The sequence below is a fragment of the Procambarus clarkii genome, chromosome 30, assembly GCF_040958095.1.
Source record: "Procambarus clarkii isolate CNS0578487 chromosome 30, FALCON_Pclarkii_2.0, whole genome shotgun sequence".
Lineage (NCBI taxonomy): Eukaryota > Metazoa > Arthropoda > Malacostraca > Decapoda > Cambaridae > Procambarus > Procambarus clarkii.
This window is the reverse complement of record NC_091179.1, coordinates 32651292-32662397: the sequence shown is the minus strand read 5'-3', so window position 1 is coordinate 32662397 and position 11106 is coordinate 32651292.

The following is an 11106-nucleotide window of genomic DNA, read 5'->3' as shown; positions in this document are numbered from 1 at the left end:
TCATTCTTTGGGGCACGCGTGAGGAACACAAATGCGAACAAGCCTGAATGGTCCCCAGGACAATATGCAACTGAAAACTCACACCCCAGAAGTGACTCGAACCCATACTCCCAGAAGCAACGCAACTGGTATGTACAAGACGCCTTAATCCACTTGACCATCACGACCGGACAAAATGAGGTGATAGCCAAGGCTATTTGAACCACCCCACCGCCGGCACTCGGATAGTAATCTTGGGCATAGCATTTTACCAAATCACCTCATTCTTTGGGGCACGCGTGAGGAACACAAATGCGAACAAGCCTGAATGGTCAAGTGGATTAAGGCGTCTTGTACATACCAGTTGCGTTGCTTCTGGGAGTATGGGTTCGAGTCACTTCTGGGGTGTGAGTTTTCAGTTGCATATTGTCCTGGGGACCATTCAGGCTTGTTCGCATTTGTGTTCCTCACGCGTGCCCCAAAGAATGAGGTGATTTGGTAAAATGCTATGCCCAAGATTACTATCCGAGTGCCGGCGGTGGGGTGGTTCAAATAGCCTTGGCTATCACCTCATTTTGTCCGGTCGTGATGGTCAAGTGGATTAAGGCGTCTTGTACATACCAGTTGCGTTGCTTCTGGGAGTATGGGTTCGAGTCACTTCTGGGGTGTGAGTTTTCAGTTGCATATTGTCCTGGGGACCATTCAGGCTTGTTCGCATTTGTGTTCCTCACGCGTGCCCCAAAGAATGAGGTGATTTGGTAAAATGCTATGCCCAAGATTACTATCCGAGTGCCGGCGGTGGGGTGGTTCAAATAGCCTTGGCTATCACCTCATTTTGTCCGGTCGTGATGGTCAAGTGGATTAAGGCGTCTTGTACATACCAGTTGCGTTGCTTCTGGGAGTATGGGTTCGAGTCACTTCTGGGGTGTGAGTTTTCAGTTGCATATTGTCCTGGGGACCATTCAGGCTTGTTCGCATTTGTGTTCCTCACGCGTGCCCCAAAGAATGAGGTGATTTGGTAAAATGCTATGCCCAAGATTACTATCCGAGTGCCGGCGGTGGGGTGGTTCAAATAGCCTTGGCTATCACCTCATTTTGTCCGGTCGTGATGGTCAAGTGGATTAAGGCGTCTTGTACATACCAGTTGCGTTGCTTCTGGGAGTATGGGTTCGAGTCACTTCTGGGGTGTGAGTTTTCAGTTGCATATTGTCCTGGGGACCATTCAGGCTTGTTCGCATTTGTGTTCCTCACGCGTGCCCCAAAGAATGAGGTGATTTGGTAAAATGCTATGCCCAAGATTACTATCCGAGTGCCGGCGGTGGGGTGGTTCAAATAGCCTTGGCTATCACCTCATTTTGTCCGGTCGTGATGGTCAAGTGGATTAAGGCGTCTTGTACATACCAGTTGCGTTGCTTCTGGGAGTATGGGTTCGAGTCACTTCTGGGGTGTGAATTTTCAGTTGCATATTGTCCTGGGGACCATTCAGGCTTGTTCGCATTTGTGTTCCTCACGCGTGCCCCAAAGAATGAGGTGATTTGGTAAAATGCTATGCCCAAGATTACTATCCGAGTGCCGGCGGTGGGGTGGTTCAAATAGCCTTGGCTATCACCTCATTTTGTCCGGTCGTGATGGTCAAGTGGATTAAGGCGTCTTGTACATACCAGTTGCGTTGCTTCTGGGAGTATGGGTTCGAGTCACTTCTGGGGTGTGAGTTTTCAGTTATATATATATATATATATATATATATATATATATATATATATATATATATATATATATATATATATATATATATATATATATATATGCCAGATACATACATCAGATAAATACATCATCCAGAACCTTGCAACACATCCCTAAAGCAGTCCGCCCCCATGCAGCAGCCAAATTATCTGCCCTCCTGAGAAAGGTCAACGACTCTTCTGGAACGACCCAAGCATGGCACAACCTCCTACTGTTTGGCAACATATGTCTAGCCACCCCTGCAAGGAGAGACAAGACCTTAGCTGCCTCAGTCATCAAAGCTATAAATGATTTTCCCAGGGAGGACAACCAGGTGTGCCTTCCCACTCGCGCGAGAAACACCCACGGCAGGAAGAGCAACAGTGCCATATCCGAGACATCAAAAATCAGAACATCAGTCACCAAGAAAATAGAAGAAGGAAACACTATTGGCGCAATAAGAGTCATCACCAGTGAGGACTCAATTGCCGACAGAGATGCTGCAACAGCTCAAGCCCTAAGGGAGAAACACCCACCCAGGGCTCCGCGTGAGGACGACATTGTACAAGTGGGGGCTACCGGAGCAGAATCTCTCTGGGTGGCTGAATCTGTGGTCCATAAAGCAGCCATGTCCTTCCCAACAGGATCAGCAGGTGGGTTCACCGGACTAAAACCCAACCACCTCAAGCAAATGTTCAACCCTGCACTGGGTGACATTGCAAAGAACCTCTTGGTGGAACTAACCAGATTCACCAACACATGTCTAGCTGGCAACATACCAGCGTCCATAAGACCTATCTTTTTTGGAGCATCTCTCTGTGCTCTAAAGAAAAAGGATGGAGGGATCAGGCCAATAGCTGTGGGCAATTCTCTCCGGCGTCTCGTCGCAAAGGCAGCTGCAAGAACAGTTAGTGATGCAGCGGTCAACATGCTGAAGCCAAAACAGCTCGGGTTCGGCATTCCACAAGGGTGTGAGGCGGCAGCCCATGCAGCTCGAGCCTTCATCGCCAACATCACAGATGAAAAGGCCCTTATCAAGCTAGATTTATAAAATGTCTTCAATTTGGTGCGGAGGGATGCTGTACTCCGTGCGGTTCATAGTCATTTCCCTTCCCTCTACCCTTTTGTACATTCATGCTACAGTATGGACCTTAAGCTACTTTTTGGCGAACATGAAATTGACTCCCGAGAAGGCGTCCAACAGGGTGACCCCCTTGCTCCTCTCCTTTTCTGCTTTGTCATCAAACAAGTCACAGAGGTCCTGTCCAGCGAGCTTAACATCTGGTTCTTGGATGATGGTACCCTAGCTGGTTCCCAAGACTCCCTCCTGGAGGACATCAGAAAAATCCAAGAGCAAGGTGCAGTTTTAGGCCTCACCCTGAACCCTTCTAAATGTGAAATAATATGTTCCAACCAGGGAATCGTAGAGAGAATAGAGGGTCTTCTGCCAAATATCCATAAAACTAAACCTGAAGACAGCACACTCCTAGGAGCTCCCCTGGGGGTGAAAGCCATCGATGAGGTCCTTGATAAGAAAATCGCCGACCTTAAGAGGATGGATGGGAGGATTGAGGATATTGATGCTCATGATGCACTCTACCTCATCACCAGATGTCTGTCCCTCCCCAGGTTAACCTACTTTCTGAGGTGTTCACCATCTTACAGTAGCCAAAAACTAAGTGAGTATGACCGGTTACTGAAATCAATGCTAGAAAAAGCCCTTAACCTCTCTCTTGATGACCTACAGTGGAAACAAGCCTCTCTTCCCGTAAGACTTGGGGGCCTCGGAGTTCGAACAGCAACGCAAATCGCTGTTCCAGCCTTCCTGTCCTCCTTATCAGCATCCGACGACGTTGTGAAGGAAATTCTACCTACCCACTTACATCAGTTGGCAGGTGTACATGATCCCAATTTTACACGTTGTGCCACAGAGTGGGCCTCTCGTGCAGGCCCATCACCTCAACCACCATCCCCAAAAGCCCACAAGCAATCTAGCTGGGATGGCCCCATTGTAGACCAAGTTGCTGCAGAGTGCCTGGGTGCTGCAACAACACAACACGACATTGCTCGCCTCACAGCAGTAGTAGCCGCACATGCAGTGGATTTCCTGTTAGCAACCCCAATGTCGGCAACTGGCACGCGTCTCACACCACACTCCCTCCGAATTGCTGTGGCCCTTCGCCTTGCTGCCCCAATCCACACCAGATATAGGTGTATTTGCGGCGAGGTGGTGACTGACAGGTACGGCCACCATGGCCTACTCTGCCAAAGCACAGGGGGATGGCACTCGAGGCACAGTGAAGTTAACGACATCATTAAGAGGAGCCTCACCACAGCTGGATGCCCAGCTGAAAGAGAGCCCGTTACCTAACGCCCCGTAACTCTGATGCTCTTATTGGTCGCCCGGATTGTATCACAGTGAACCCCTGGAAGAATGGCAAGCAGTTGGTATGGGACTACACGTGCGTATCAACCCTGGCTAACACCTACATTAACCTCAGTGTTGCACAACCAGGTGGCGCTGCCACCCACAGGGAAGCAGCCAAATCCCCTTAAGTATAGAGAACTGGATCACCACTACAATTTTGTCCCTATTGCTTCTGAGACACTCGGCGCCTGGGGTAAAAGTGATACCAGTTTTATGAAGGAACTGGGTTCTAGGCTCATTGAAACAACAAGGGACCCTAGAGCTGCCAGCTTTCTTTTCCAGCGCCTCAGCGTGGCGATACAGAGGGGAAATGCGCACTGCATCCAGGGTTCCTGCCCACCATCTGAGGAGCTGGAGGAACTCGACAACCTATGATAACCATCTTTGTAACCTATATGTAACTTCTTTTTTGTAACAAAGTTCTAATAAAGCAAATATATATGTGTACATACAAAAGAATGGGGTGGTAGGAGAAGATAATATTAGGTTCAGTGAGAAACCACAAGGTCTCCTCTGAATACTTTTTATTTTCTTCTCCGAGGCTATGGGTCCCCACATTGGCACCAGAGGTGGTACCCTCACAAATTTACATATATATATATATATATATATATATATATATATATATATATATATATATATATATATATATATATATATATATATATATATATATATATATATATATATATGTCGTACCTAGTAGCCAGAACTCACTTCTATGCCTACTATGCAAGGCCCGATTTGCCTAATAAGCCAAGTTTTCATGAATTAATTGTTTTTCGACTACCTAACCTACCTAACCTAACCTAACCTAACGTTTTCGGCTACCTAACCTAACCTAACCTATAAAGATAGGTTAGGTTAGGTTAGGTAGGGTTGGTTAGGTTCGGTCATATATCTTCGTTAATTTTAACTCCAATAAAAAAATATTGACCTCATACATAATGAAATGGGTAGCTTTATCATTTCATAAGAAAAAAATTAGAGAAAATATATTAATTCAGGGAAACTTGGCTTTTTCTAGAAGGGGTACCACCTCTGGTGCAAGTGTAGGGACCCATAACCTCGGAGAAGAAAATAAAGAGTACTCAGAGAAGACCTTGTGGATCCTCACTGAACACTGATATTTTCTTCTCCTACCACCCCTATTCTTTTGCTAAGTGTGTATATTTATCTAACTTTATTTGAAAATGTCATTACACAAAAAAAGTTACAATATTGATTACATGCAGGGTACAAGGCTGCTTGTCACAAGTTGAAAAGCTCCTCCAGCTCCTCAGATGGCGGGCAGGAACCGTGGATGCAGTGAGCATTTCCTCTCTGGATGGCCACACTAAGGCGCTGAAAAAGAAAACTGGCAGCTCTAGGGTCTCTAGTTGTTTCGATTAGCTTAGACCCCAACTCCTTCAAAAAGCTAGCAGCACTTTTACCCCAGGCACCAAGTGTCTCTGAGGCAATGGGGACAAAATTGTAGTGGTGATCAAGGTCTCTGTATTTACGTGACTTGGCCGCTTCCCGGTGATTGGCAGCTCCTCCTGCTTGTGTAGCACTGAAGTCAACATAGGTATTGGCTAAAGTTGAAACGCAAGTGTAGTCCCACACCAACTGTCTACCATTCTTCCAGGGGTTCACCATAATTCCGTCTGGGCGACCGACAGGCTCATCAGAGTTGCGGGACATTAGGTAACGGGGCTCTCTCTCTGCTGGACAACCGGCTGTGGTAAGGCTTCTCTTAATAATGTCATTAACCTCGCCGTGTCTTGCATGCCATCCTCCCGTCCTTTGGCAAAGAAGGCCATGCCGTCCATATCTGTCGGCCTCTGCCTCGCCGCAAATACACCTGTATTCGGTGTGGATTGGGGCAGCTAGGCGGAGAGCCACGGCAATTCGGAGGGCCTGCGGTGTGAGACGGGTGCCGGTTGCTGACATTGGGGTTGCTAATAGGAAATCACCTGCATGGGGAGCTGCTACAGCTCTAAGTCGGGCAGTGTCATGTGGTGTTGTCGCAGCTTCTAGCAAAGTTGCAGCTTCTTGGTCGGCAATGGGGCGATCCCAGCTGGATTGCTTATGGGCTTCAGAAGGCGGTGGTTGGGGTGCTGGTCCTGCGAGAGAGACCCATTTGGTTGTGCAGTCTGTGAAGCTGGGATCATGTACCCCTGCCTGTTGAACTAGGTGTTCAGGTAGGATTTCCTTCACCAAGTTGTCAGACCCCACTGAAGAGGACAGGAACGCTGGTACAGCAATTTGTGTTGCTGTGCACACGCCAAGGCCCCCGAGTCTGACAGGAAGGTAGGCCTGTTTCCACTGTGAGTCGCTGAGGGAAAGATTGAGGGCTTTTTCAAGTGTTGATTTCAGCAAGCTGTCATACTCTTCTAATTTAATATTGTTGAAAGATGGCGAACATCTTAGAAAGTTGGTCAGCCTGGGGAGGGACAAGCATCTGGTGATGAGGTAAAGTGCATCATGAGCATCGATGTCTTCAATCCTCTCGTTCATCCTCTTCAGGTCAGTGATCTTCTTACCAAGGACCCCGTCGATGGCATTCCTTCCAAGAGGAGCACCTAGGAGTGTGCTGTCCTCAGGGTTGGTTGTATGAATGTCAGGCAAAACAACCTTTATTTGCTCTATTATGTGCTGGTTGGTGGAGGTTATTTCGCTCTTGGAAGGGTTCAGGATGAGGCCTAGGCTTGCTCCTTGCTCCTGGATTATTCTTATGTCGTCCAAGAGTGAGGCTGGGGAGCCGGCTAGAGTACCATCATCCAAAAACCAAATGTTGAGCTCACTGGACAGGTTATCGGTGACTTCCTTGATAACTAGGCAGAACAGAAAAGGAGCAAGGGGGTCACCTTGTTGGACACCTTCTTGTGATTCAATTTCATGTTCCCCAAAAAGCAGAGTTAGATTCTTGCTGTAGCATGAGTTTACAAACGGGTAGAGGGAAGGAAAAAGGCGATGAACTGCACTGAGTACTGCATCCCTTCTAACCAGATTGAAAGCATTTTTGAAGTCCAGCTTTATCAGGGCTTTTTCATTCGTAATGTTGGCAATGTAGGCTCTAGCTGCATGAGCCGCTGCCTCACACCCTTGGGGAATGCCAAACCCAAGCTGTTTTGGCTTCAGCATGTCGGCTGCTGCCTGACTAACTGCTCTAGCAGCAGCCTTAGCGACGAGACGCCGGATTGAATTGCCCACAGCTATCGGTCTGATTCCTCCATCTTTTTTCCTCAGGGCACAGATGGTAGCGGCAAAAAAGAGAGGCCGTATGGTCTCTGGTATGTTGCCAGCTAGACACGTGTTGGCGAATCTAGTTAGTTCCACCAGGAGGCCCTGTGCAATGTCTCTCAGTGCAGGTTATATATATCTATATATATATATATATATATATATAGATATATATATATATATATATATATATATATATATATATATATATATATATATATATATATATATATATATATATATATATGTATGTCTCATTGAATATGATCACATATTCTGTATTTACTATCTTCTGATTTAGGGCTTCTATCCCTCTATTTTCTTAGCATCAGGGCTTAGCTGAAAGAGGAATTCTCCAAAACTCATTTTCGTAATTTCAAGGTGAAGAAAAGAAGTGAATTACTATAGAATGTATTACACTTATTTATACATAAATTTCCATTTACATGTAAATTTCCATTTACATGAAATTTACATTTCAGCTAAGTCCTGATGCTAAGAAAATAATTAGAGGGATAGAAGCCCTAAATCAGAAGATAGTTAATACTGAATATGCGGTCATATTCAATGAGACATACATATATATATATATATATATATATATATATATATATATATATATATATATGTCGTACCTAATAGCCAGAACGCACTTCTCAGCCTACTATTCAAGGCCCGATTTGCCTAATAAGCCAAGTTTTCATGAATTAATGTTTTTTTCGTCTACCTAACCTACCTAACCTAACCTAACCTAGCTTTTTTTGGCTACCTAACCTAACCTTACCTATAAATATAGGTTAGGTTAGGTTAGGTAGGGTTGGTTAGGTTCGGTCATATATCTACGTTAATTTTAACTCCAATAAAAAAAAATTGACCTCATACATAGAGAAAAGGGTTGCTTTATCATTTCATAAGAAAAAAAATTATAGTAAATATATTAATTCAGGAAAACTTGGCTTATTAGGCAAATAGGGCCTTGAATAGTAGGCTGAGAAGTGAGTTCTGGCTACTAGGTACGACATATATATATATATATATATATATATATATATATATATATATATATATATATGTATATATATATATATATATATATATATATATATATATATATATATATATATATATATATATATATAGTCACTTCTGGGGTGTGAGTTTTCAGTTATATATATATATATATATATATATATATATATATATATATATATATATATATATATATATAAATATATATATATATATATATATATATATATATATATATATATATATATATATATATATATAACTGAAAACTCACACCCCAGAAGTGACTCGAACCCGTGACTGGGGTGTGAGTTTTCCGTTGCATATTGTCCTGGGGACCATTCAGGCTTGTTCTCATATATATATATATATATGCAAACAAGCCTGAATGGTCCCCAGGACTATATACAACTGAAAACTCACACCCCAGAAGTGACTCGAACCCATACTCCCACAACTGGTATGTACAGGGACGCCTTAATCCGCTTGACCATCACGACCGGACATAAGGAAGTGATAGCCGAGGCTATATGAACCACTTCCCCGCCGGCACTCGGATGGTAATCTTGGGCATAGCATTTTATCAAATCACCTCATTCTTTGGGGCACACGTGAGGAACACAAATGCAAACAAGCCTGAATGGTCCCCAGGACTATATACAACTGAAAACTCACACCCCAGAAGTGACTCGAACCCATACTCCCACAACTCGGCTATCACTTCCTTATGTCCGGTCGTGATGGTCAAGCGGATTAAGGCGTCCCTGTACATACCAGTTGTGGGAGTATGGGTTCGAGTCACTTCTGGGGTGTGAGTTTTCAGTTATATATATATATATATATATATATATATATATATATATATATATATATATATATATATATATATATATATATATATATATATATGTCGTACCTAGTAGCCAGAACTCACTTTTTGGCCTACAATTCAAGGCCCGATTTGCTTAATAAGCCAAGTTTTCCTGAATTAATATATTTTTTCTAATTTTTTTCTTATGAAATGATAAAGCTACCCATTTAATTATGTATGAGGTCAATTTTTTTTATTGGAGTTAAAATTAACGTAGATATATGACCGAACCTAACCAAGCCTACCTAACCTAACCTAACCTATCTTAATAGGTTAGGTTTGGTTAGGTAGCCGAAAAAGTTAGGTTAGGTTAGGTTAGGTAGGTTAGGTAGTCGAAAAACAATTAATTCATGAAAACTTGGCTTATTAGGCAAATCGAGCCTTGCATAGTAGGCCGAGAAGTGCGTTCTCAGCCTACTATGCAAGGCCCGATTTGCCTAATAAGCCAAGTTTTCATGAATTAATATATTTTCTCTATTTTTTTTCTTATGGAAAGATAAAGCTACCCATTTCATTATGTATGAGGTCAATTTTTTTTTATTGGAGTTAAAATTAACTTAGATATATGACCGAACCTAACCAACCCTACCTAACCTAACCTAACCTATCTTTATAGGTAAGGTTAGGTTAGGTAGCCGAAAAAGTTAGGTTAGGTTAGGTTAGGTAGGTTAGGTAGCCGAAAAACAATTAATTCATGAAAACTTGGCTTATTAGGCAAATCGGGCCTTGCATAGTAGGCTGAGAAGTGCGTTCTGGCTACTAGGTACGACATATATATATATATATATATATATATATATATATATATATATATATATATATATATATATATATATATATATATATATATATATATATATATGTCGTACCTAATTGCCAGAACGCACTTCTCAGCCTACTACGCAAGGCCCGATTTGCCTAATAAGCCAAGTTTTCCTGAATCAATATATTTTTTCTAATTTTTTTCTGATGAAATGATAAAGCTACCCATTTCATTATGTATGAGGTCAATTTTTTTTTATTGGAGTTAAAATTAACGTAGATATATGACCGAACCTAACTAACCCTACCTAACCTAACCTAACCTATCTCTATCGGTTAGGTTAGGTTATGTAGCAGAGAAAGTTAGGTTAGGTTAGGTTAGGTAGGTTAGGTAGTCGAAAAAACATTAATTCATGAAAACTTGGCTTATTAGGCAAATTGGGTCATGCATAGTTGGCTGAGAAGTGCGTTCTGGCTATTAGGTACGACATATATATATATATATATATATATATATATATATATATATATATATATATATATATATATATATATATATATGTCGTACCTAATAGCCAGAACGCACTTCTCAGCCTACTATTCAAGGCCCGATTTGCCTAATAAGCCAAGTTTTCATGAATTAATGTTTTTTCGTCTACCTAACCTACCTAACCTAACCTAACCTAGCTTTTTTTTGGCTACCTAACCTAACCTTACCTATAAATATAGGTTAGGTTAGGTTAGGTTTGGTTGGTTAGGTTCGGTCATATATCTACGTTAATTTTAACTCCAATAAAAAAAAATTGACCTCATACATAATGAAATGGGTAGCTTTATCATTTCATAAGAAAAAAATTAGAAAAAATATATTAATTCAGGAAAACTTGGCTTATAAGGCAAATCGGGCCTTGAATAGTAGGCCAAAAAGTGAGTTCTGGCTACTAGGTACGACATATATATATATATATATATATATCGTACCTAGTAGCCAGAACGCACTTCTCAGCCTACTATGCAAGGCCGAATTTGCCTAATAAGCCAAGTTTTCATGAATTAATGTTTTTCTGACTATCTAACCTACCTAACC